The sequence below is a fragment of the Felis catus genome, chromosome D4, assembly GCF_018350175.1.
Source record: "Felis catus isolate Fca126 chromosome D4, F.catus_Fca126_mat1.0, whole genome shotgun sequence".
In the NCBI taxonomy this organism is placed as follows: Eukaryota; Metazoa; Chordata; class Mammalia; order Carnivora; family Felidae; genus Felis; species Felis catus.
Window position 1 is genome coordinate 25,208,633 of NC_058380.1, and position 23,777 is coordinate 25,232,409.

The 23,777-nt window shown below is 37.0% G+C and overlaps 1 protein-coding gene and 1 pseudogene across 1 annotated transcript in view; one reads left to right on the top strand and one right to left on the bottom strand.

The window, feature by feature from the left end:
- RMI1 (RecQ mediated genome instability 1) overlaps positions 1–22,681 on the top strand; it is a 54,592-nt gene extending 31,911 nt beyond the window's left edge. Inside the window, exon 4 of the transcript XR_006588696.1 lies at positions 22,434–22,681. The gene's annotated coding sequence lies outside the window, so the exon portion shown is untranslated. The remainder of the gene's footprint in view (positions 1–22,433) is intronic.
- LOC109493765 lies at positions 21,466–21,776 on the bottom strand (annotated as a pseudogene).
- Positions 22,682–23,777: the final 1,096 nt, after the last annotated feature.

Genomic DNA, 23,777 nt, shown 5'->3' on the forward strand with positions numbered 1-23,777 from the left:
TTTTGCACTATCAGTTATCTACAATTTACAGACTTGTAAAACAGCTCCCATATGATCATTATAACCAGGAGGGGTGTTCTCTAGACAAGACAATTTTCTGTTGCAGCACACATTTTCTCCTATATTTTTAATTTGACTGGACTGATAGAAAACTCAACCACAGATAATAGTTTGCTTTCCATTCCTTAAATTCATGTGACACTCCCAGAGGGCTTTGGAAAGAGTTGAACGCTTGGTGAGGCCCCACTGATCCCTCACACTGTTTACCTGCTGATATATTTATGGCATTAGCCCCAAATGATTCTTTTTGTGCTATGCGAGGTACATCCAGGTTTGCCAAGGATAGAAGCTCTAGAAATAGCCTAGGGAGTATAAATGGTGCAGGAAGATGAAGAATAATGTAGTGTTTTTTTGTTCTCACTGGAATTTTCAAAGACTTGCTTCTTTTCAGCTTTCCCATAAATTGGCCGTAAGGCTGTTTGACTCCCTTTACTCTGGTTTCTTTAGGTGTTTGATCCCTGACTGCAGTGTCAAGCCTAAGTTTCCTGGGTGCATCCGGCAGCCATTCCTTTTGAGTCCTGTCACCTCTTGGGGCACTGGCAGGAAGGGGGACATGGGTCTCATTCTGTGGGGTCCCATACCCCACCGTTTGCTTGGGGGAATTCTCCTCCTCCCCTTTCCGGTTTCTTATCTTTCTCCTCTACCTCCCTCTAGCCTAATTCCTTGAATGCTTTCAGGCACACTCTTAACAAAAACTAGGAAGGGAAGCTGAAGCAAGGGAAGGCTTTCCTGGGTACTTAGGGGATTTAAAAGGGGAAAAATCCAGAGAACAAAAAATGCTTATGTCATTTATTTTTTGTTCTTTTACACTGTAAACAAATTAATGTTTCATTAAATGTTCTTGCTACTGTATTTCCTCATTCATTCTCTCAAACATTTAACATTTATTCAGGATTTCTGGTATTAGGAGCTGGAATTATAACAAATTCTTCATCTCCAGGATCTTATAGTCAGGGAGATAGTCAAAGGAGTAATCAAAATGACAGCACAATATTTTAAAATAAACAGAGCAAGATCATCGTAAGGAAATTTAGCTCTTTAAGAGTTAAAAAGTGTAATTACAACATTACAAAGTCAGTTTGTATCACAGAATCTCCGCTCTCTTGGTAGGTTATAAATAAGTTCAAACCTGATTCCGAAGACCAATTTGTCATTTAAGTGACAACCCAAATTCTAGTTTTGTATTAATATAATTTCGGACAAAACTCCTACTTGTTGCAGGTATGAATCTTAGTTCACACACTTGAAGGTGTGAGAAATGTTACTTTTTTTGTGTGTTCTTAAAATCAAATTAAATTTGGCTATGAACCTAGCAAAGTCACCTATATGGGTGTGTGACCTGTGTCGTCTTGGCTGCATACCCAGCAGGGCTCCCTTCACTTGGTTCAATGCTCTATGTTGCTGTCTTGAAATTCTTGATAATTTTATCTTTGTTTGGACTTGTGTTTGTAATTGAAGTCCAATAGGACTGCAGAGTATGCACTTGAACACAGGGAAAAGGCACCATATGTGTATCTGATGCTGTTTCTTCCTACCCTGCTGGCATGTAGCATTTGAGGTTCCCTGTGATTTCAGAGTTCCAGTGGACACACAATGCATGAGTCAGCAAGTCTCAAAGGAGTACAAAGTTAGAGTGTTAAGTCTATCACTGAGTAAGGTGGAGCCATGCTCTCTTTTTGAACCAGAACTTCCTTTGCAGAAAGAAGGCAATGACCTATTAAACAACCAAGGAATGCTATCATATTCTTTCTTACTTGTGTTACTTCCCTGTGTTAGCCAACCACTTACCCTGAAAATGGTGACACAGACGGAGAGGCAATGATAGTGCAACCCATAGATCTTTTTTCCATCCTTTCTTCCTTATTCATCAGTAAGCTAAAGGTAGAGTATTAATAGAATGTGTGCATATTAAGTGAAATAAAAACAGTTGGCTTTTGCACAGTGTTTTCACTGTTCTGGTAAGAATAAGATACATAAACATGTATGAGCTACAAAATAAGAATTAGGTAATTTTGGTGATTCCACATAAAGCTACATGTTCTTGTATTTGCATTTAAGACCGTCATTGCACAATATAAAGGTGAATGGTAAAATCCATGCTAATAGTTTAAATTTTTTCTTTACTTGCAATGACATTAAGTGGCTCAGGTGGTTGAGTGTTCGACTCTTGATTTCAGCTCAGGTCACGATCTTGAGGTTTGTGAGATCGAGCCCTGACTTGGGCTCTGTGCTGACAGCACAGAGCCTGCTTGAGATTCTCTCTCTCTCTCTCTCTCTCTCTCTCTCTCTCTCTCGGCCTCTTCCCTGCTTGTGCACACTTTCTCTTTCTCAAAATAAATAAGTAAATAAACTTAAAAAGAAGGACAAGTAAAAAATACCATGACAAGTTTAGAGATAGGAAACAGCTTTGTATTTTAGTACCTTTAACAGTATTTAAAAGCATTTAAGTAGTGCTCAGTAACTTTACCAGTATTTAAAAGTGAACAGCACTTTTTCTCCTGCATTTTCATTTCTTACTAAGCCCCAGTGAAAGGTCCTGAGAAGTCTTACTTTGAGCAGACTAGTTGGACATCTGGTCAACTAGTACACTCTATTGTCCCGACCTGGAAGTAGGTAGGCTTTGAAGATTTTGTGCCATACATAGATGAATAATATGTACATACAAGAATCTTTGCCTAAGTGTAAGCTCCTTGCTGAATGCCAGGCACTGTGCTAAAATGCTTTACAAAGATTATTACGTTAAAAGCTTTTCAGAACATTACCAAGTCTTTTATCAAGGTAGCACATAAATATATTTAACAAAATTGCATGGTATGGAACGACCCATAATGAAAAGTAGCAGTCCTCTTTCCATTCTTTTCCAACCCTGCACCCTTCTACTCCCTAACTCCTAACTCCTACACTTTGTTTTTAGTGTATCTGTTGATTTTTCCCTACTGTCTAATTAATTTGAGAATTTCCATTATTTAGATACCTGTCTATGAAGTTCCAGCCCTGATAAAGTTTTTTAGCTTATTTGATTTCCCCATCTCTCTTGCTCTCCCTACGCTCTGGGTAATTATATCACTCTTTTTAGTTTCTCTATTTGTCATAGGAGGAGAGGAAAAACTTCTCCCCTCCTAGGTTATGTGGTTGGGCCGCAGAATTAAACTGATGTAAGACAGATAAACAGGAGAAAAGCATACAAATTTTGTATAAAATTTTTAGGTTGCACACAGGAGTCTTCAAAAGGAAGACTTTTAAAACAAAGATTAATGAATTGTGAGGAGGTGACAAGACAGGGACTTGGGCTAGGGGCTAGTAAATTGTGGAACAGTGACTAGGAAATATATGGGAGAAAGTAATGGAAAGTAAGGGTTATTTTAGTAGGTTTGTTTGTGCAGGTCCATTTTGGAGTTGACTGTCATGGTGTTAACAAAGTACTCTTCCTGGTACAGGGAGGGCACCTTTCTTGTGGGAAATTTCAAGACTTGCTTTTAGGTAAAAAAGGGGAGTTAGGGAATCTTTCCTGCATCTCCTGTTTCTCAAATGCTTTCAGGTCAAAATAATATGCCAAAGTGGCATATTTTGGGGTGACATGTTCTGAATCCCTTTGTTATCCTTAAAACGTGAAACAATGGGGTGCTTGGGTGGCTCAGTTGGTTAAGCGTTGGACTCTTGCTTTTGGCTCAGGTCATGATCTCACAGTTTCGTGAATTTGAGCCCCCATGTCAGGCTCTGTGCTGGCAGTGCAGAGCCTGCTTGGGATTCTCTCTCCCTCTCTCCCTGCCCTTTCCCCACTTGTACTGTCTCTGTCTCTCTCAAATAAATAAATAAATTAAAAAAAAAAAGAAATGATGAACTTACTCCTTGATTTCTTCTATCAACTATAAAATTTTTTTTATGTTTATTCATTTTTGAGAGAGAGAGAGAGAGAGAGAGAGAGAGAGAGAGAGAGAGAGAGAGAGAATGAGTTGGGGAGGGGCAGAGAGAGAGGGAGACACAGAATCCAAAGCAGGCCCCAGGCTCTGAGCTGTCAACACAGAGCCCAATGCGGCGCTCCAACCACAAGCCTCAGATCAGTTGGACGTTCAACCGACTGAGCCACTCAGGCGCCCCTCTTCTTTCAACTATAGACCATTTCTTCTAACTGCCCATTACGCAGGAGGATCATTAGTAGTCATAACTTTCCCTTCCATTCATATCTCCCCATTGCACCTCTCAGCTTTGTGCAGTTATACTTTTACTTAACATTATCATACCATTACCATTTGCATTCTGTTAATCAGATTTATGACATCTGTTTTTTTCTATAAGCTTACTATAAAACTTGAAAATGAGCAGTGATCACATTGTTACAACTATTTAAGTATTGTCATTGCATGAGTATATGTAGTATATTGGGATTGCCAATCTTTTTATAGAGTGTGTGTGTGTGTGTGTGTGTGTGTGTGTGTGTGTGTGTGTTTAGGAGAGTTTTAATTGTCTTTCCACTTTTAGGGAAGTTTTCCACCTTTATTTCATTATTAACTTCTTCCAACTTATTAGGGACACTGTCTAATCTTTTGAATCTCCCCCTTTCCTAGATACCTCTTTTTTTTTAATAATAAACATTTTAGATTTACAGAAGAATTGAGAAGATAGTACAGAGTTCTTAAACATCTTACACTCAGTGTCCCCTATTATTAACCTCTTACATTATTAGTATGATAAATTTGTTACAATTAATGGAACAATATTATTACATTTTATTAACTAAAATCCATATTTTATTCAGACTTTTCAGTTTTACCTTACATCTTTCCTCCTCCAGAATGCCACATTACATTTAGTTGTCATGTCTCCTTAGGCGTTCCTTGATTTCTTCCTTCCTTCCTTTCTTTCTTTCTTTCTTTCTTTCTTTCTTTCTTTCTTTCTTTCTTTCTTTCTTATTAAAACTTTTTAAAAATGTTTTTTTTATTTTTGAGAGAGAGGGAGAGACAAGAGCACGAGTGGGGGAGGGGCAGAGAGAGAGGGAGACACAGAATCCGAAGCAGGTTCCAGGCTCTGAGCTGTCATCACAGAGCCTGACAGGGGGCTCAAACCCATAAACCATGAGATCATGACCTGAACCACCCAGGTGCCCCTAGGCTTTCCTTGATTGTAAGTTTCTCATACTTTCCTTGTTTTTGATGACTTTGACAGTTTTGCTGAGTGTTGCTCAAGTGTTTTGTAGGATGATCTTCTGTTGGAGTTTTTGTAATGTTTTTTTTTTTTTTTTTTTTTTTTTTTGCCTGATTATACTGAGCCTCTGGGTGTTGGGGAGAAAGACCATAGAGGTAAATGACATTTTCAACACATCATATTAAGGATACACACTGTCAGCATGATTCATCACTGCTCACATTCACCTTGATCATCTGGCTGAGATAAAATTTGTCTGCTTCTCCACTGTAAAGGTACTCTTCCACTCTCCCCACAACTTTCCATACTGTATGCTTTGGAGAGAAGTCCACTATGTGTAACCTACACTTAAGGAGTGGGGATTTATGACCCTACTCTGCATAAATTATTCAGAATTCTTCTGCATGAAGATTTATCTCTTCTCTCTCGTTCATTAATTTATTCAATCATATCAATATGAACTCATGGATATTCATTTTATACTGTGGGTTATAATTCAACATTATTTTGTTGTTCAAATTGTTCCAGCTTTGGCTATTAGGAACTCTTTGTCTTGACTCCTGTGACATTTTGACACATCCTTTTTTTTTTTTTAAACACTTCTTTACTTTCTGGTGCTGTGAGATGCTCTATAGTTCCTGCTAGAGCATAGGGTCAGCCATTTCTCAAAAAGCCCAGTTTCCTTTTATTAGAGAATGGTATTAGAAACAAAGATCTAGATACGTGTTAGATAGCTCTTTTGAGAGTCATTACTTCAATTTACTCAGTATTTTCTAAGCCTGCCTTTCAGCTTTCATCCTAGATTATTGGCCTTTTTTCTTCTGACTTGGATCTGTAGTTTCTGAGATTTGGTTTTATATGCTCTAATTTTTGTGGGAGTGAATCCTCAAGTAACTTTCTAAAAATGGGGCATTGGAGGTAAATTTTCTAAGTCTGGCATGTTTTAAAACTTCTTTATTCTACACTTACAATTGATGGAAAGTATGGCTGCCTAGATTGAAATAATTTTCCTTCAGACCTTTGGTGCTGCTCTGACTTCTAGCATTTAGTGTGATTGATGAGAAACATGCTGTCTTTGTAAATGACCTGCATTTTTCTCTCTGGAAGGTTTTAGAATTTTATCTTTATCCTTGGTGTTCTAGTATTTCACTTTGTTGAATCTAGGTGTAGTTATTTCTTCATTCATTAAGCTAGTCTTTTCATTCATTAGTAGTTGTTTTCATTCTGAAGACTCATTCAGTTCTGGAAATTTCTCTGGTATAATGTATTTAAAGATTTTTTCCTTTCCTTTTTCTTAAAACAGCCTACTAGTTGAATATTAGCGTCCTAGATTGGCCTTAGTTAGTGCCTATTAACTTTCTCTTGAGATTGTCTGTTTTTCTTTTTTCTTTTTTTTTTCTTTTTGTCTTTTGGTTCCTTCTGAAAAATATTCTTGAACTTCTAACTTTATGCATGTGGTTTTTTTGTTTTTTTGTTTTTTTGGTGGTCTAATTGTTTATCTACAAAACTCTTTCTTGTTGTTTAAGTGAATTTTTACTTTATTTCCTAGCAGTCTATTGTTGTTTTATAAATGTGGTGTGTCCCATGTATCTCTGGTAATATCTACTAGTATTTTAAAAATAGTTTTCTTATATTTTCTGAATTGTCTTATGTCTTTGTTTCTCTTAATTCATTTCCCTGTTTACTTTTATATTTCTCATTCACATTACAGATTTTCTTCAAAAGTCTAGCAATCCTTGAGCCCATTTACTTTTAAGAATGAGGCGGTAGAGGGGCACCTGGGTGGCTCAGTCGGCTAAGCATCCAACTCTTGGTTTTGGCTCAGGTTATGACTCATGGTTCGTGGGTTTAAACCCTGAATCCAACTATGTGCTGACAGTGCTGAGCCTGCTTGTGATTCTTTCTTTCTCCCTCCCTCTCTGTGCCTCCCTGCTTCTCTCTCTCTGTAAATAAATAAATAAACTTAAAAAAAAAGCTTAAAAAAAAAAAAGAATGAGGCAGTGGAAAGACTTTGAACTTGGTATACCTGGGTGGACTTCTAGGGCAACAATGCCCAGTTTAGTTGCCCTAATTCTTCTTAGATGGTCTGATACATTTCTTTATAGAAACTGCTTGTTAATTTATTATCCTTTTTTCCCCTAGAAGATAGCCACCTGCCTGATAAATATTTTGCTCTCTGGATTTTGAGGGGAGAGTGAGTGCTTTCTATATGCAGGCTTTAAATAATACTGCTGCTTTCAGACCCAGCTCTCACTTGTGTTGTCCCTCCTAACTGGAGTTTCCTAGTTCTAAGGAGTTTGGGATTCTCTGGATAAGATTGCTGCCCTCCCCCATGGCCATCTTCTGTACTCAGAATGTACTGTAAGTAGTGGCTCCTCCTGCCCTCCTCATCAGTCATTACTTCTCCATCCTCTTTCCGTTTCCCAGAAATTTGTTAAAATCAGTTTGCTGATGGCTTTCCTTCCTCTCTCTTCAATGTTGTGGATTTATATCCCAAACCTAACCTTTTCTATTATTTAAATACAGTCTTAGGAGGGACTAGTAAGCACATAGTTCATCATCTTGGAAAGGAACAAATTATCTAATTCTTAGAACAATCCTATACCCTTCTATTTTACAGATTTGGAAACATTGGTACGGGAGGTTAAATACATTTCTCTCAACCAAATAAGCTGTTTAGTGATGGATTGGGGATTAAATCCCAGGAGATCCACTCCAAAACTTCCTGTTCTTGTTTTCTCTTGAAATTTACTACAGTGAAATCCTAAGGCATTTGGTAATATCCTAGGAAATAACAGAAATATTGTATTTTGGACTGTTTCATTTTCAAAGACCCAGAAGATATCTGGTTAAGTATATGACTCCTAATTAATTAAGTTTGGCAGAGAATTCTAAAATGAATCAGGTTATCTTTGCTCTGGATTATTCCACTTTGTATCCATCATTAATTGCTACATATTACTTGATTTATTTAGGAACTGTTTTTTATCTGTTTTAAAAATGTTTTTAATCATGGAAGTGTAATGGAAAAGAACAGAATATCATTTGGAGAAAAAAACAATAACAGGAAAGTGAGGTGATTCTAAGTGCCATCATAAAATATAAGTTTGTTCTTATATCCTTTCCCCTGGCAGGATTATTCTTAAGGGACTTCTATAAAACAGAATGCATCAGATGGCAATGCTGAGAGCTGATTAACACTTTCCGGCAAATACTTCTTTGTAAACTCTAGCAGAGACCTGTATGTTTGAATATAGTAATCTATATATTGAATACCAGAAACCTGATTTTGAATATTCAGTATATATCCCGGCAAATGACCACTGAGTAAACTCCTTGATTTTCTCCTCAGTTTTGCCACTGAAAACGAGCAAGTCATGTTTCTCAGAACCTCAGTTTCCTTATTTTATACGGTGAAGAGGCTGGACCAGATGATCTCAAACAGCTTATCCTTCCATGAAATTTTGGTTTATCATCCAGCCCTTCTTATTTTTTTCTAGTAGTTCTTAATATGCCTTTTAATCAATATTTTATTGCTATGTAACTTACATATGGTTAAAGACACAAATTTTAAATATATTGCTTATGACAACCCAGCTTTTTTGAGATATAATTATCATACCATGAAATTCACCTGTTAATGTGTATAATTCAATGTTTCTTGTCTATTTACAGATTTTGTAACTGTTAACCATAATCCAGTTTTAGAAAATTTCCATCCTCCCCCCAAAAGAAACCTTATATCTATTAGCAGCCACTCCCCGTTCTCTTCCTCCCTCCTTCCCTCTCAGCCCTTGACAACCACTAGTCTACTTTCTATCTTTATGTATTTGTTTATTCTGGATGTTTTATATAAATGGAATCTCACAATATGTAGTCTTTTGTGACTGGCTTTTTTCATGTAGTACAATGTTTTTGAGGTTCAGACATGTTATAGAAAGTGCCAACACTTTATTCAATACTTTATTCCTTTTTGTTGCCAAATAGTATTCCATATATTTTTTATTTTTTAACCCATTCATTAGTTGATGGGCATTTAGGCTGATTCCATTTTTAGTTATTATGAATAATGCTGCCATGAAAATTTATGAAGACGTGTTTATATTTTTCTTGGGTAGATACCTAAAAATTGGAGTGTCATAATGGTAGGTTTGTTTAACATTTTGAGGCATTGTCAAACTATTTTCCAAAGTAGTTGTAGTATTTTGCATTTCCACCAGCAATGTATGAGGGTTTACAGTTCTCTACTTCTTTGCTAATAACACTTAGTGTATTTTTAATCCATTTTTATTATTTATTTATTTATTTATTTATTTATTTATTTATTTGAGAGAGAGAGTGCACACCAGCTGAGGGGAGGGGCAGGGAGAGGGAGAGAGAATCTTAAGCAGGTTCCACATTCAGCACAGAGCCCGCTGAGGAACTTGATCTCATTACCCTGAGATCATGACCTGAACCAAAATCAAGAGTTGGACGCTTAACCTACTGGGCCACTCCGGACTCCTTATTAATGCATTTTTTAAAATGTTTACTTAAAATGAGCACAAGTTGGGTCGGCTTTAGCTCAAGCAGTTACTTCGCATGTGGTTACTTAAAATGAGCACAAGTGGAAGTGGGGCAGAGAGAGAGGGAGACAGACTCCCAAGCAGGCTCCACGCTGTCAGTGTAGAACCTGACATGGGGCTCCATCTCAAAAATCTCATGAACTGTGAGATCATGACCTGAGCTGAAATCAAGAGTCAGATGCTTAACCAACTGAGCCACCCAGGTACTCCCTTTAAAAAAAGAAAATGTTTATTTATTTATTTTGAGAGAGAGTGAGAGAGACAGAGCCATTTTGGAGTATATTCTTCTTGTCTTTTTAAATACCTATATGGTTTTTAATAAAAGTTATACTATATACACTACTGTATATCTAGCTTTTCCCGCTTAACATGGGACTAGCTTTTTATTTTAATAAGTATAGAGTTATACCGTCATTTAAAATAGCTGAATAGTGTTCTGTTGCCTAGGTGCACAGTGCACCGAAACTAGCCATTTAGCTGTTTTTGAACCTTTAGTTTGTTTCCACTTGTCCTTTTTGTGATTAATTAATATTACAGTGGACATCATTGTACAGATATAATTATATATTTATTTATTTGTGATAAACTCTAGGGATAATTGCTGGCTCAAAAAAATAAATTTTAAAGACTTCTGATATTTGTTGCCAAATTGCATTCTAGCTCTGTTTTTTGTTTGTTTGTTTTACTAGCTTTGTGTCCTTGGGCATGTTACATAACCTTTTTGAGTCTCAGTTTCCTCATTCATTAAATTGAGATAATGTGAAAATATATTATTAAAAATTTTTTTTTAATATTTATTCACTTTTGAGAGACAGAGTGCAAGTGGGGGAAGGTCAGAGGGAGAGGGAGACACAGAATCTGAAGCAGGCTCCAGGCTCTGAGCTGTCAGCGCAGAGCCCGATATGGGGCTCAAACCCACAAACCCTGAGATCATGACCAGAGCCGAAGCTGGACGCTGAACTGACTGAGCCACTCAGGTGCCCCCAAAATATATTATCTTAAAGCATTTAGTACAGTGCCTAACAACACATGGTAATGACTCAGTGGTAGCTATTATTAACTTAAAAAAAAAAAGTTCTTCCAGTTAGTATTCCTGCCTGGAGTGTTTAAGAGTTCGTGGCTTCTCAACCTCTCAAATACTTATATTAAAAAAAGTCCTTTGCCAGGGTGCCTGGGTGGCTCAGTCAGTTAAGCATCTGACTTTGGGTCAGGTCTTGATCTCACAGTTCGTGGGTTTGATCTCTGCATTGGGCTCCTTGCTGACAGCTCGGAGCCTGGTGTGACTCCCTCTGTGTCCCTGTCTCTCCCTAGCTTGTGCTCTTTTTCTCTTTCTCTCTCAAATATAAATAACTAGGGGCGCCTGGGTGGCTCAGTTGTGTCTGACTTCAACTCAGGTCATGATCTCGTGGTTCGTGGGTTCAAGCCCGGTGTCCAGGTCTGTGCTGACAGCTCGGAGCATGGAGCCTGCTTCAGATTCTCTCTCTCCCTCTCTCTCTGCCCCTCTAACCACTCATGCTCTCTCTCTGTCTCTCAAAATTTTGAATTTAATTTTTAATTTAATTTTTAATTTTGAATTAATTTAATTTTAATTTTTTAAAGGCGCTTATATCATTAAGTACAAAAAGATGGATGACATCATTTCTTGGTAGATAGTATTTTCAAATTATTATGCTATGGCTCTTTTTGTTATGCTTAATGCTTCTTGCTTTGCATTTTATTTTGTCTGACATTAATAGTGCTATATCTGCTTTCTCTTTGGTAGTATTTTATTCTCTAATCCCTTGAAAACATTTATTTTGAAATATTTTTGGACTTACAGATAAGTTGTAAAAATAGTGCAGAAAATTCCCATACAGTTGGCCCTTGAACAATAATGGGTTTGAACTGCTTTGGTCCACTTACATGTGACTTCTAAAAAAATATATATACAGTACACTACTGTAAATGTATTTTCTCTTCTCTATGATTTTCTTAATAATATTTTCTTTTCTATAGCTTACTTTATTATAAGAATACAGTATATAACACGTATAATGTACAAAACACATATAATGTGTTAATCAACTGCTTATGTTATTGGTGAGGTCTGGTCAACACAGGCTATTAGTAGTTAAGTCTTTGGGGAGTCAAAAGTTATACATGGATTTTCAACTACACAGGGGGGGTCAGTGACCCTAACCCCTGAGTTGTTCAAGAGTCAACTGTATACTCTTTACCCAGCATCCTCAACTGTTAGCATTTTACCATTGCTTAATCATTGTATGTGTGGGATAAAGATAAACACTTTTTCCCCCCTGAAATTTGAAAGAGTTAAGTTCCACAACTTAACTGACATGATGCCCTTTTATTCCTAAATCATTCTATATTTCTTTCTTTTTTTTTTTTTTCAACGTTTATTTATTTTTGGGACAGAGAGAGACAGAGTATGAACGGGGGAGGGGCAGAGAGAGAGGGAGACACAGAATCGGAAACAGGCTCCAGGCTCTGAGCCATCAGCCCAGAGCCTGACGCGGGGCTCGAACTCATGGACTGCGAGATCGTGACCTGGCTGAAGTCGGACGCTTAACCGACTGCGCCACCCAGGCGCCCCTATATTTATTTCTTAAAAACAAAGGCAAAAAGTATCAAAATTAGGAAATTAGTATTGAGATAAAATTATTCTCTAATCTACAGATTTTATTGAAGTCTTGCCAGTGTTTCCACTAATGTTATTTAGCAAAGAAAAATAATGTTTTCTCTGGTGACAGATTAGTTTAGGATCACATGCTATAGTCGGTTGTCATTTCCATTCCTTTTTGTCTTTTTATATGATTTTATTTTAGGTGTGTCTCCTGTGAATAGAGTATAGCTGGATTGATTTTTTTTTAACTCACCCTAAAATTCCTTGAATTTTATTAAGGTAATCTAGCCCATTCATATTATTGTTATTACTAATTGATTTAGAGTTTCCTCTGTCATCATTTATATTTTCTGCTTATTTAATGTTATCTCATTGTTTCTTCTTTTCCTCTCTCTCTTTTTTAATAATCGCTTCTTAAAAATGTCTATTTATTGAGAGAGAGAGAAAGAGAGAGAGAGAGAGAGAGAGAGAGAGAGAGAGAGAGAACAAGTAGGGAAGGGGCAGAGAGAGGGAGAGAGGAATCCCAAGCAGGTTCCGCACCCATCACAGAGCCCAATGTGGGGCTCGATTCCAAGAACCGCAAGATCATGACCTGAGCCAATATCAAGAAATCAAGAGTCAGGTGCTCAACTGACTGAGCCACCCTGATAGCTCCCGCCGCTTTTTTTCTTTTTGTCTCTTATTAAGTTAATGTGTTTTCTTTGTTTATTTATTTATTTTTTTTAGTGCCTTGAAGATTGAACATTCTATTTCTATTCTTATAATGGTTAGTTACTCTTAATTCTTTAACATACATACTTAAGTATTTTTTTTCTTGAAATCCAGGATTAATAATTATCTACATTTCTCCTTTAATAAGATAATAGTCTTAGCAAGCTCTATCTTGCTTTTCCTACCCTTTTGGCTAGGTCTGATATTGAATTCACTTAAGATTTTTAGTTCCAGATTGTCATTTAAGAAGCAATTAATAATAAATCAGTAAGTTTATACTTTTTAATATTTTTACTTTTTTTTTCTTTTGGTCACCATTGTTTCACATATACATCTTTGTATTTTTCATTTTGTTAGATGAGATCTATAATTCATTCTGAAATAATCTGATGTAGTTAACTTTCTAAGTTCCTGAATATGTGAAAATAGTTCTCATTTCCCCTTATATTGAATGCTAATTTTGTTGGATATATAATTTTAGAGTAAAAATCTAAAGAAGTCTATCTTCTAGCATCCAGATTGCTAATGAGAGGTCTGACTTCATTCTGATTCTTCCTCCTTTGTAAGTGAAATATTTTTTTTTCTCTTTTCATTGGTGTTATAAAATTTCACCATAATGAGTTTGAATATGGGTCTTAAAGAAATCATCTTGTTGGGCATTTGTCAGTTTCAGTTTCAAGACTCATATCTCTTTAATTCAAGCCATCATGAATTTCCTTTTAGTTAGAATATCATAAATATGTAGTCTTCTAACTAGTTTCTCTCAATCTCTTTATGTCCTTCTCAAATCTATTCTCCACAAAACAGCTACACTGCCTTTGAAAAAACTCTTTATTATGGAAAATTTCAAACACATAAAAGTGGAGAGAATGGTATAATCAACCCCTATGATCCCATTATCCAGTTTCAACAGTTATCAACTCAGAATGGTTTTCTTTCACCTTTACCTTCCCTACTTACCCATCTGATTATTGTGAAGCAAATCCCAGATATCACATCATTTCATCTGTAAATATTTCTGTTTTGAAAAACATAATCAGAATGCCATTAATACATTTAAAAACAATATAATAAGATATCCAGCTAGTAGTTAAATTTTTCTCATTGTCTCATTTTAGAATATGTATTCAAATCAGGATCCAAAGAAGAGCCATACTTAACAAATGATCAATATGTCCCTTTGTTTTCTTTAATCTATATGACTGGATCCCCTCCTCCCCAATTTTTTTGCAGTTTGTTTATTGAATGAACCAGGTTATTTATTATGTAGAGTGTCCTATAGAATATGTCTGTATTTAATGATAATTGTAGATCCATTAATTAATTAGGAGTTGCAAAAATGATATATTAATTTTATAATTCCTCTTTATTTGTTAGCCAGAGATTTCTGTAAGAGGAACTTATTTTGCTCATTAACTATTTAGTTACCTGAGATACAAATTTTATAGGAAAGACAGGATAAATGATTGATTTTTCCCTTTTATTTTTCTATCAGTTTCAAAATAATGAGCTTCCTAGCATCTTTCAGTAACCAGTGAGTTATTTTCACTTTTAAATTATTTTTTGTTATCATTATAAACTTATGGATTTGAAATGTGCAATGTAATTTCAATCCATGGTAGTTATTCTTATTGAAACTCAAATTGTTCCATCTTTGACCAAAACCCTTCGTTTCACAATGGTTCTTGAGCCCTTTTAATAGGACTCTGTTCGTCTTTGAAAACAGGATATTCCAGGCTTGTCTTGTACATTTATTGCTCTAGACATGGATAACCATTATTACCAGAAGCCCTTGCTTCTTGTAGTGGAAAATGGTATTTAGAGACTATAATCTGGGTATCAGGGATACTCTGCTATAGGGATTATTATTTTTACAGGTATTTTCTTTTTTTTTTTTTAATTTTTTTTCAACGTTTATTTATTTTTGGGACAGAGAGAGACAGAGCATGAACGGGGGAGGGTCAGAGAGAGAGGGAGACACAGAATCGGAAACAGGCTCCAGGCTCTGAGCCATCAGCCCAGAGCCTGACGCTGGGCTCAAACTCACGGACCATGAGATCGTGACCTGGCTGAAGTTGGACACTTAACCAACTGCGCCACCCAGGCGCCCCAATTTTTACAGGTATTTTCAAATTCAAGAGCAAGAACATTTAATATCTTTTTTTGTAATATAAAATACATTGTGAGATTATGCTGATGTTTCCAATTTAAATTTAGGACACAGGCTTTTAATTAATCTCATGTGGTTTACTTTCGTATATATTTTCTCCCATGCCAAAAAATCTCAGTTCTCATTGGCACCACACCAACATAATAATTCAGTTACTTTATTCCACAACATACACACATTAGTATTAATGTAACAATACCAAAAACTATCACTAATGAAATGATTACTGAAAACAGTTTAAGATTTTTAATTTTAATTCTGTTTTTCTTAGGGTATATTACACTAATGATATACAGTCAAAATAATATTTAAAAGCACTTGAAAACATTCTTTTCTGTGTGGTCATGCCCCAAACTTAGCACACAGATAAATTTATTTTACTTTGCTTTCTTTTTTTTATTTAAAACAATTTTTTTTTTCTTAATGTTTTTATTTATTTTTGAGACAGAGAGAGACAGAGCATGAGCAGGGAAGGGGCAGAGAGAGAGGGAGACACAGAATCGGAAGCAGGCTCCAGGCTCTGAGCCATCAGCACAGAGCCTGATGTGGGGCTCTAACTCACAGACTGTGAGATCATGACCTGAGCCGAAGTCGGAGGCACAACCGACTGAGCCACCCAGGTGCCCCTATTTTACTTTCAATTTTTAGAGATTGAGAGAGAGAGAGAGACAGACAGAGAGACAGAGTGTGAATGGGGGAGGGTGAGAGAGAGTGAGGAAGGCAAAGAATCCAAAGTAGGCTCCAAGCTGTCAGCACAGAGCCCAACACGGGTTTTGAACTTACTAACTGCGACATCATGACCTGAGTCGAAGTTGAATGCTTGACCACTTGAGTCACCCAGGTGCCCCTGTTTTTTTTTTTTTTTTTTTTTTAATGTTTATTTTGAGAGAGCACCAGTGGGGGAGAGGCAGAGAGAGAGAGAGAGAGAGAGAGATAGAGAGGAAGAGAGAGAGAGAATCCAAGCAGGCTCCATGCTCTCAGCACACAGCCCAATGTGGGGCTCAATCTCATGAACCATGAGATCATGACCTGAATGGAAATCCAGAGCCAAAAACTTAACCGACTGAGCCACCCAGGCGTCCTAGAGATTTTTTAAAATTAATTTTACTTTATAGTTATGAAATACATTTACACAATATTTAGTTTAAATTAATAAAATGAGTTGTATTTAAAAAGTCTTAGTTTCGGGGCACCTGGGTGGCTCAGTTGGTTAAGCGTCCGACTTCGGCTCAGGTCATGATCTCACGGTCCATGAGTTCGAGCCCCGCGTTAGGCTCTGTGCTGACAACTCAGAGCCTGGAGCCTGCTTTGGATTCTGTGTCTCCCTCTCTCTCTGACCCTCCCCCATTCATGCTCTGTCTCTCTCTGTCTCAAAAATAAATAAACATTAAAAAAATTAAAAATAAATAAATAAATAAAAAGTATTAGTTTCTAAACTTGTTTCCTCTATCACACTGTTCTCTTCCTCTCCATGTAGTTAACCATTTTTTAAAATTTATACTTCCCTTAAAAAATAAATATGTATTATATACATTTAGCTTCACAATAATATGTATACTGACACATATATGTATATATGCATGTGTGTGTGTGTATACAGATAAGATTTCTAGGTTCATCTATTAGATAAGTAGTAACATATATACACATACATTGATCTTCTAAAAGTGTCAATAGAGTCATGATATAGTCCTTGGTCTAGAACTTTTCAATAAATTTCCATTGTTCTTAGGATTAAAAAAAATCTTGTAATGGTCTTTGTGGCCTGGCCTCTGTCTACTTGTCTATTTTATTTTATTTATTTATTTAACTTTATTTATTTATTTATTTATTTATTTATTTATTTAGTGAGAGAGAGTGAGTGAGCAAGCTGGGGAGGGGCAGAGAGAGGGAGAGAGAGTCCTAAGCAGGCTCCACACTGCCAAATCAGAACCTGATACAGGGCTTGAACCCAGGAACCGTGAGATCATGATCTGAACCAAAATCAAGAGACCAATGCTCAACTGACTAAGCCACCCAGGCGGCCCTTGACTATTTCATTTTAAACCAAGCAAATCTCTTTTACCCTGTAAACTGCAGCCACTTAAGACTTCTTTCAATTCCTTGAAAATTCTCTGTTCCTTTCTACATTGGTATGTTTTCACATGCTGTTCCCCTTGTTTAGAAGGCTTTCTCCTCTCATTCAAGTTAGATAATTTCTACTTATTTTTCAGTTTTAAACTTAAAAGTCACTTTCTCAGAGGAACTTTTGATGCCTCATCAGATTAGGTTAGGTATTCATTGCTATAAATTTTCTTAATATTTCATACTTTCTCACAGTATTTATCATAATTATAATTTAAATGTCTTAATGGAAAATTTCAAACTTAGAAAAATGTTGAGAGAATAGTATAATAAATCCCTGCATTTCTTTTTTTTAATGTTTATTTTTGAGAGAGAGAGCATGAATAGTGAGTGGCAGAGAGAGAGGGAGACAGAAAAATCCGAAGCAGGCTCCACGCTGTCAGCACGAAGCCGCACATGGGGCTTGAACTCACGAATCGTGAGATCATGACCTGAGATGAAGTTGGATGCTCAATTGACTGAGCCACCCAGGCTCCCCTAAATCCCTGCATTTCTATCACCCAATTTTATTTTATTTTTATTTTTTTATTTTTTATTTATTTTTTTTCAACGTTTATTTATTTTTGGAACAGAGAGAGACAGAGCATGAACGGGGGAGGGGCAGAGAGAGAGGGAGACACAGAATCGGAAACAGGCTCCAGGCTCTGAGCCATCAGCCCAGAGACCGACGCAGGGCTCGAACTCACGGACCGTGAGATCGTGACCTGGCTGAAGTCGGACGCTTAACCGACTGCGCCACCCAGGCGCCCTTCTATCACCCAATTTTAACAAAGAACTCAATTTCAGTCTTATTTGAACTATATACTGTCTCTCCTCTGATTATTTTGATGGAAATCTTAGACATCATATAATTTGATTACTAGTATTTTGGTATTATAATTATTATTTGATAATTAATTGTGAACTCTATTGTTCACTGACTATTTCTACTGCAGAACGTAAATTCCCTGAGCTCAGGGATTTGGCTGTTTATTCTAGCTCAGTGCTGTGAATGAATGGAATGTTACAGATTACTGGAGAAAACAGGAATATGCATTTAGCATACATAGCACTCAGCACAGCATTTGTCATGTTCTCCTATAGAATGGTATGGTCTAGAGTTAAAAACAATTAAAGGGATCCATTTCTTGTTGATTGATTGCAGCCAAATGGATTAATGAGATTGTAGTTTTTAGTGGTGTGTCAGAGGATTCTCCCCATGGTCTACTCTTGTTCTGTATATATATATCTTTAAAATCAGTGACTTGGTTAGTAGAGAGGACAATTTTCTCAAATATGGGAGGCATTTTTCAATATTGGAAGATTGGAAGACAGAATCAGAACTTAGAGATGATTTTGACAGCTTGAGGTGACAGAAACCAGTAAGATAAATTTAATAATAACTTAAAAGTCTTATACTTGGAGCCAAAAGACACAATTGCAGGAGTTTATAATGGGGGGACACGTGGCCTAGCAGCAGCATGTATTTAAAATTACATGGTGTCCATAATGTAGTCACTTCAGTGAGAAGATAATTCAAACTGGATTTTCAGCATTATAAGGGTAGTGTGACAATTCCAGCCTTCCTATTTCCGCTGGGTGCTGTGCTGACATTGCCTGGGACCTTGTAAAGTGGCTAGGTCCCCATCTGGCTCAGCAAATCAATGCTCTTGTTACTCTTGCTTTATTTTTTAACCGCCCCCCCCCCCCAAAACAGGACAATCAAATGATGAGTTGAAGGCCCATAAAAATTAGATCCCATTTGTTGAGTACAGTACTAAACGCTGTATACACATTCTGCATGATCATGAAAATGAAAGGAAATGAAGGGCTTTAACATTTTATTTATTTTATTATTTATTTATTTAATTTATTTATTCTTTTGAGAGAGAGTGTGTGAGCAGGGGAGAGGGGTAAAGGAAGAGAGGGAGGGAGGGAGGGAGGGAGAGAGAGAGAGAGAGAGAGAGAGAGAGAGAGAGAATTTTAAGCAGACTCCAGGCTAAATAGAGAGCCAATGTAGGGCTTGATCTCATGGCTGTGAGATCATGACCTGAGCTGAAATCAGAATCAGAACATACAACATATATTTATATATGCTTGCAAATGCATAGGATATTTCTGGATAGATATATAGCAAACTGACAACACTCGTAGCTTCTGAGAAAGGGAACTGTAGGTGTAGTCAGGGATGGGAGGATAAACTACCTTTTGCTGTATATAATATACTATTTTGTATTTTTGGATTCTTTTTACTGTGTGCATTACTTTAGAAAAAATGCATTAATTTTGAAAAAAAAATTTTAAACAAAATAAGTCCTATTAGATATTACACCTCCCATGATTAATATTTGGTTTCTGTAGCATTGGACCTTTGCAAATTTAACTTGTGACTTTTTTCCCCACAATGATCGAGAGGATAGTAATTACAATATAGTAAATGGATATGGATGAAAAGGAAAGATGATTACATTTTGAGCATACTGAGTTTGGGATGTCAGTAGGACACTCAGATGGGAATGTCCACGAGGCAGTTGGAAATGTGGACTGGTGCACGTCAGGACTGAAGATTGGTAGAAAAGATTAGTAAAATTCCCAAAGGAGAGAGGGTAGAGAGAAGTAAGCAGTGGGCATAACCAAAGGGAGTCCTTACGTTTGGGGTCAGAAGGAGAAAGAGAACCAGAGAATGAGAGGTGGATGTGAGAGTGAACAACATTGTAAAACATCAAGGGAGAAGGTCATATGAAGCAATAGGAGTTGTTGATAGTGGCTTGCTGCAGAAGGGCTGAGGGGGATGGAAAGTGAGAAAAGGCTGTTAGACATGCAGGCTGTGAGAAAGAAACTCGATAGTGAAGAGAAGGAGGGAGGAACAGGAATGTAGTTCAAGGAGTAGCCTGGTGAGTGGAGGTGGGGCATATGTGATGTATTTTAAGATGAGAAGCACCTCACAACATTTATTTCATTGGCAGGAAGCAGTCACCTAAGAAAGAATGAATATGTAATGGAATGTCATCAGGTTTGGGGGAAATTATTGATGGAGTAAGGCCCTGGAGAATGGATGAGAATGAGGGCCACAAAGGGAAACAGAGAACGGTCACCTCTTTTTTTTTTTTTTTTTTATACCAATCACTTTTATCTATTTCAAGACATAAGATACTATTTAGACTCATAGATGGTATTAAATTACAACCCTGTGTAAATATCTATAGGATATTTTATTTTTCAAAGATAAGTTCTAAAAATCATAAAACTGGACAGATTAATAATATAACACATATCAAACAGACTTAAATGTAGGTCTTGGCTTTCATTCACTCAGTCCTACTGTTAGAGATGTTACAAAGATGTTTTTCTCTTGAGAAAGCTCTATTCAAGTAGATAAGAAGTACCTCAATAATTGTAGACATAACTGTTATCCACAGGATCTTTCACTGATTTTAGCAAAGAGGAACAGTCCAAATTTTATTTTTTTTGACTACTGACATGATTTAACTATATCATTTTAGCACATAGTCTTACTATTTCTCCTGCTATGGCAAGTTCTAGTTTTCTCAAGTCTTTTGCCTCAATTTTTCTGGAAATAAAGCTTAAATATCATATATTTTAAACCTTCAAACTAAAATGTTATCTTTATTTATTCATGTATTAGGTTGATATATTTGCATATATCCTTTCCAATTTCAAGCTAAACAAAGACATGCATTTAGAGCTATATTAATGTATCATAGGAAAGGACAACCCAAGTTAATATCAAAAGAAATTGTGACCCCCATTGTAATGTTTAATAGAAAAAGCATAGATTTTTTAAAAAAGTTTATTTTTGAGAGGGGTTAGGGGCAGAAAGAGAGGGGGACAGAGAATCTGAAGTGGGCTCTGTGCTGACAGCAGCAAGCCTGATATGGGGCTCAAACTCATGAACTGTGAGATCATGACCCAAGCCAAAGTTGGATACTCAACCTACTGAGCCACTCAGGCACCCCAAGAAAACATTGATTTTGAACCATTATTTTATTTTATTCAAATAGTGGTCTGGTCACACCCGGTTCAAGAACACTCAAATAATAAATCATGTATAATCAGATGTTCATGATTGGGCTTCAAACATTATAGCCAATGATGCCAAGAATGCCTATGATCTTGCCAACATAAAACCACATCCATACCTCAGAGGCCACCAAACCAGTCAGCACAGCTTCCTTAACTGTGAACTGTTTGAAGCTGCCAGTTTGAGCACTAGTGACTATTTTTTACAGGTCTAAATATTCATAGGGATCTCAGTAGAAATTGGAGGAACCAGAGTAACCCTAGTCTAGTGCCAAAATATGGCCAGTGTAGGCTTCAAGAGAGTCACAGCAGCTTTTCCCAGGGATGGAGGCTTCTCCATGAGGTAATGGACAAATTGGATCATGGTTCCAGGATGGCAAATTTGTCACCTGGAACCGGAGGGTTACTTCTCTCTGTGTGACTATAGTGAAGGAAGGGAGGATGGGGAAGAGACAAAGAAGTGATGTTAATGAGGAATCACCTCTTCTTTTAGTAAAAGAATGCGATCATCTGCAGGGGATAAGACAATGGAATGGAAGGGGTTTTACATTTATAGAACAGTCTTGTAAATTTTTATAATTAGAATAGATACAGGAGGGTTCTTCTTAAATTAGCAAAGCAGGTGGTGTGCAGCAGCATGATGTAATGGAAAGAACATTAATTTTGTGGCCAGAAAGACCTGAGTTTGAGTCCTGGCTTTATTCCTTCTTAACCTGTTACCAAACTTTTCTTTCTCAGTTTCTTCATAGTAAAATGGGGACAAGAGTACTTACTTTGTCAGGTGGTTATACACGTTCAATGATGGGACATGTAAGTTGATTTCAGTTCCAACATACATTTATTGATCTTTTATTATATGCCAATATTCCATTATATCTTTATTCTCAAGGAGTTTGATGTCTAGGAAGGAATTATCTTCTCCTTCGTTCTCTTTTGGGACAATAAACTGCCCCCCAAACACCCAACTTTTGCAGAATTGTAAGAGGACTTGCTGACTACTTTCCTGTCTGTGTGCTTTTAGATACTAGACCAGATCTCATGTGCAAATGTTATTCCGGTCTGCCTGGATTTAGCCACTAATGCTGGGCGAGCCACTTCTCCAAGGCAGTGTGCCACGATTGTGACCTCTTGACCACTGGCCAGTAGGCTTGGCAGAGGGAACCCTTCGCAGCTGCCAGTCATGAGGCATGAGTGGCCTTGGACTCCTGACTCCAACAGTGATTCAGCCTGTCTCATCCTTATCTCTGTAATAAACTTGATGTGTGTTTATTTTCAGTCTTCTTTTTGTTATTATTGTTTTAGCAGCTAAACATAGGGTTGTTTAGCTTTCAAATAGTCTCTCAGAGGGAAATGGTCCAAGACCGATGACCTGAGAGCCACTGACCACAATCATGAACTGTAATGACATTCATCTGTTTATTACCTCCATTACTTTTAGGGAGAATAAGTAAAGACATGCATCCTTGATTAGGGAGATTGGAATTAATTATAATGACTGGACTTGGAGTGTGAGTCTAGAGAAATATTAAATTAAATTCTAACAGAAATGCTTTGGCAGAAAGATTATAAATTAAAGCTTTAATGTGTGTATTCTAGTTGCTTAAGTGATTGTAACATCATCTAAGCATTTAACGGCAGTGAAATTGTTCCAATGTCATCTACGATTTGTGATGAAGATCAGCACGTCCAGATCAGAATTGGGTTAATTGAAGCTCATCACCAAGGAAAGGACAAAACATTCTGACCAATACCTGAATTGTGTAATAGACCTCATTCCCTTCTTCAGTCTTTTTTCTTTTTTTTCTTTTTTTTATTAAAAAAAATTTTTTTAATGTTTATTTATTTTTGAGACAGAGAGAGACAGAGCATTAACGGGGGAGGGTCAGAGAGAGAGGGAGACACAGAATCGGAAGCAGGCTCCAGGCTACAAGCTGTCAGCACAGAGCCCGACGCGGGGCTCGAACTCACGGACCGTGAGATCATGACCTGAGCCGAAGTCGGACGCTCAACCGACTGAGCCACCCAGGTGCCCCTTCAGTCTTTTTTCAATGCAGCAGAACATTTAGAAGGACTGACAGGGATCATTAGGTTGGCTCCATTTTTAGGACCCCATAAATATGAACCTTTCAAAGTTGGTGATTGACAGTTTACAGATTTATCTATTTCATACATGTGACCTCTCAGTTTTCCAGGCAGGCCTGTCTGTTTTCTGCAGGACTGATCTACTTGTTCTCGTTGTCGGCCTTGCATGAGAATTATCACAGTGTCACAGGCATCCATAGAATGTTGCAGCTGACCTCAGTTAGGCCTTTGAGAAAAGATGGAAAACAAAAACAAAACAAAAACTGACAAGTGCCAAGGTACC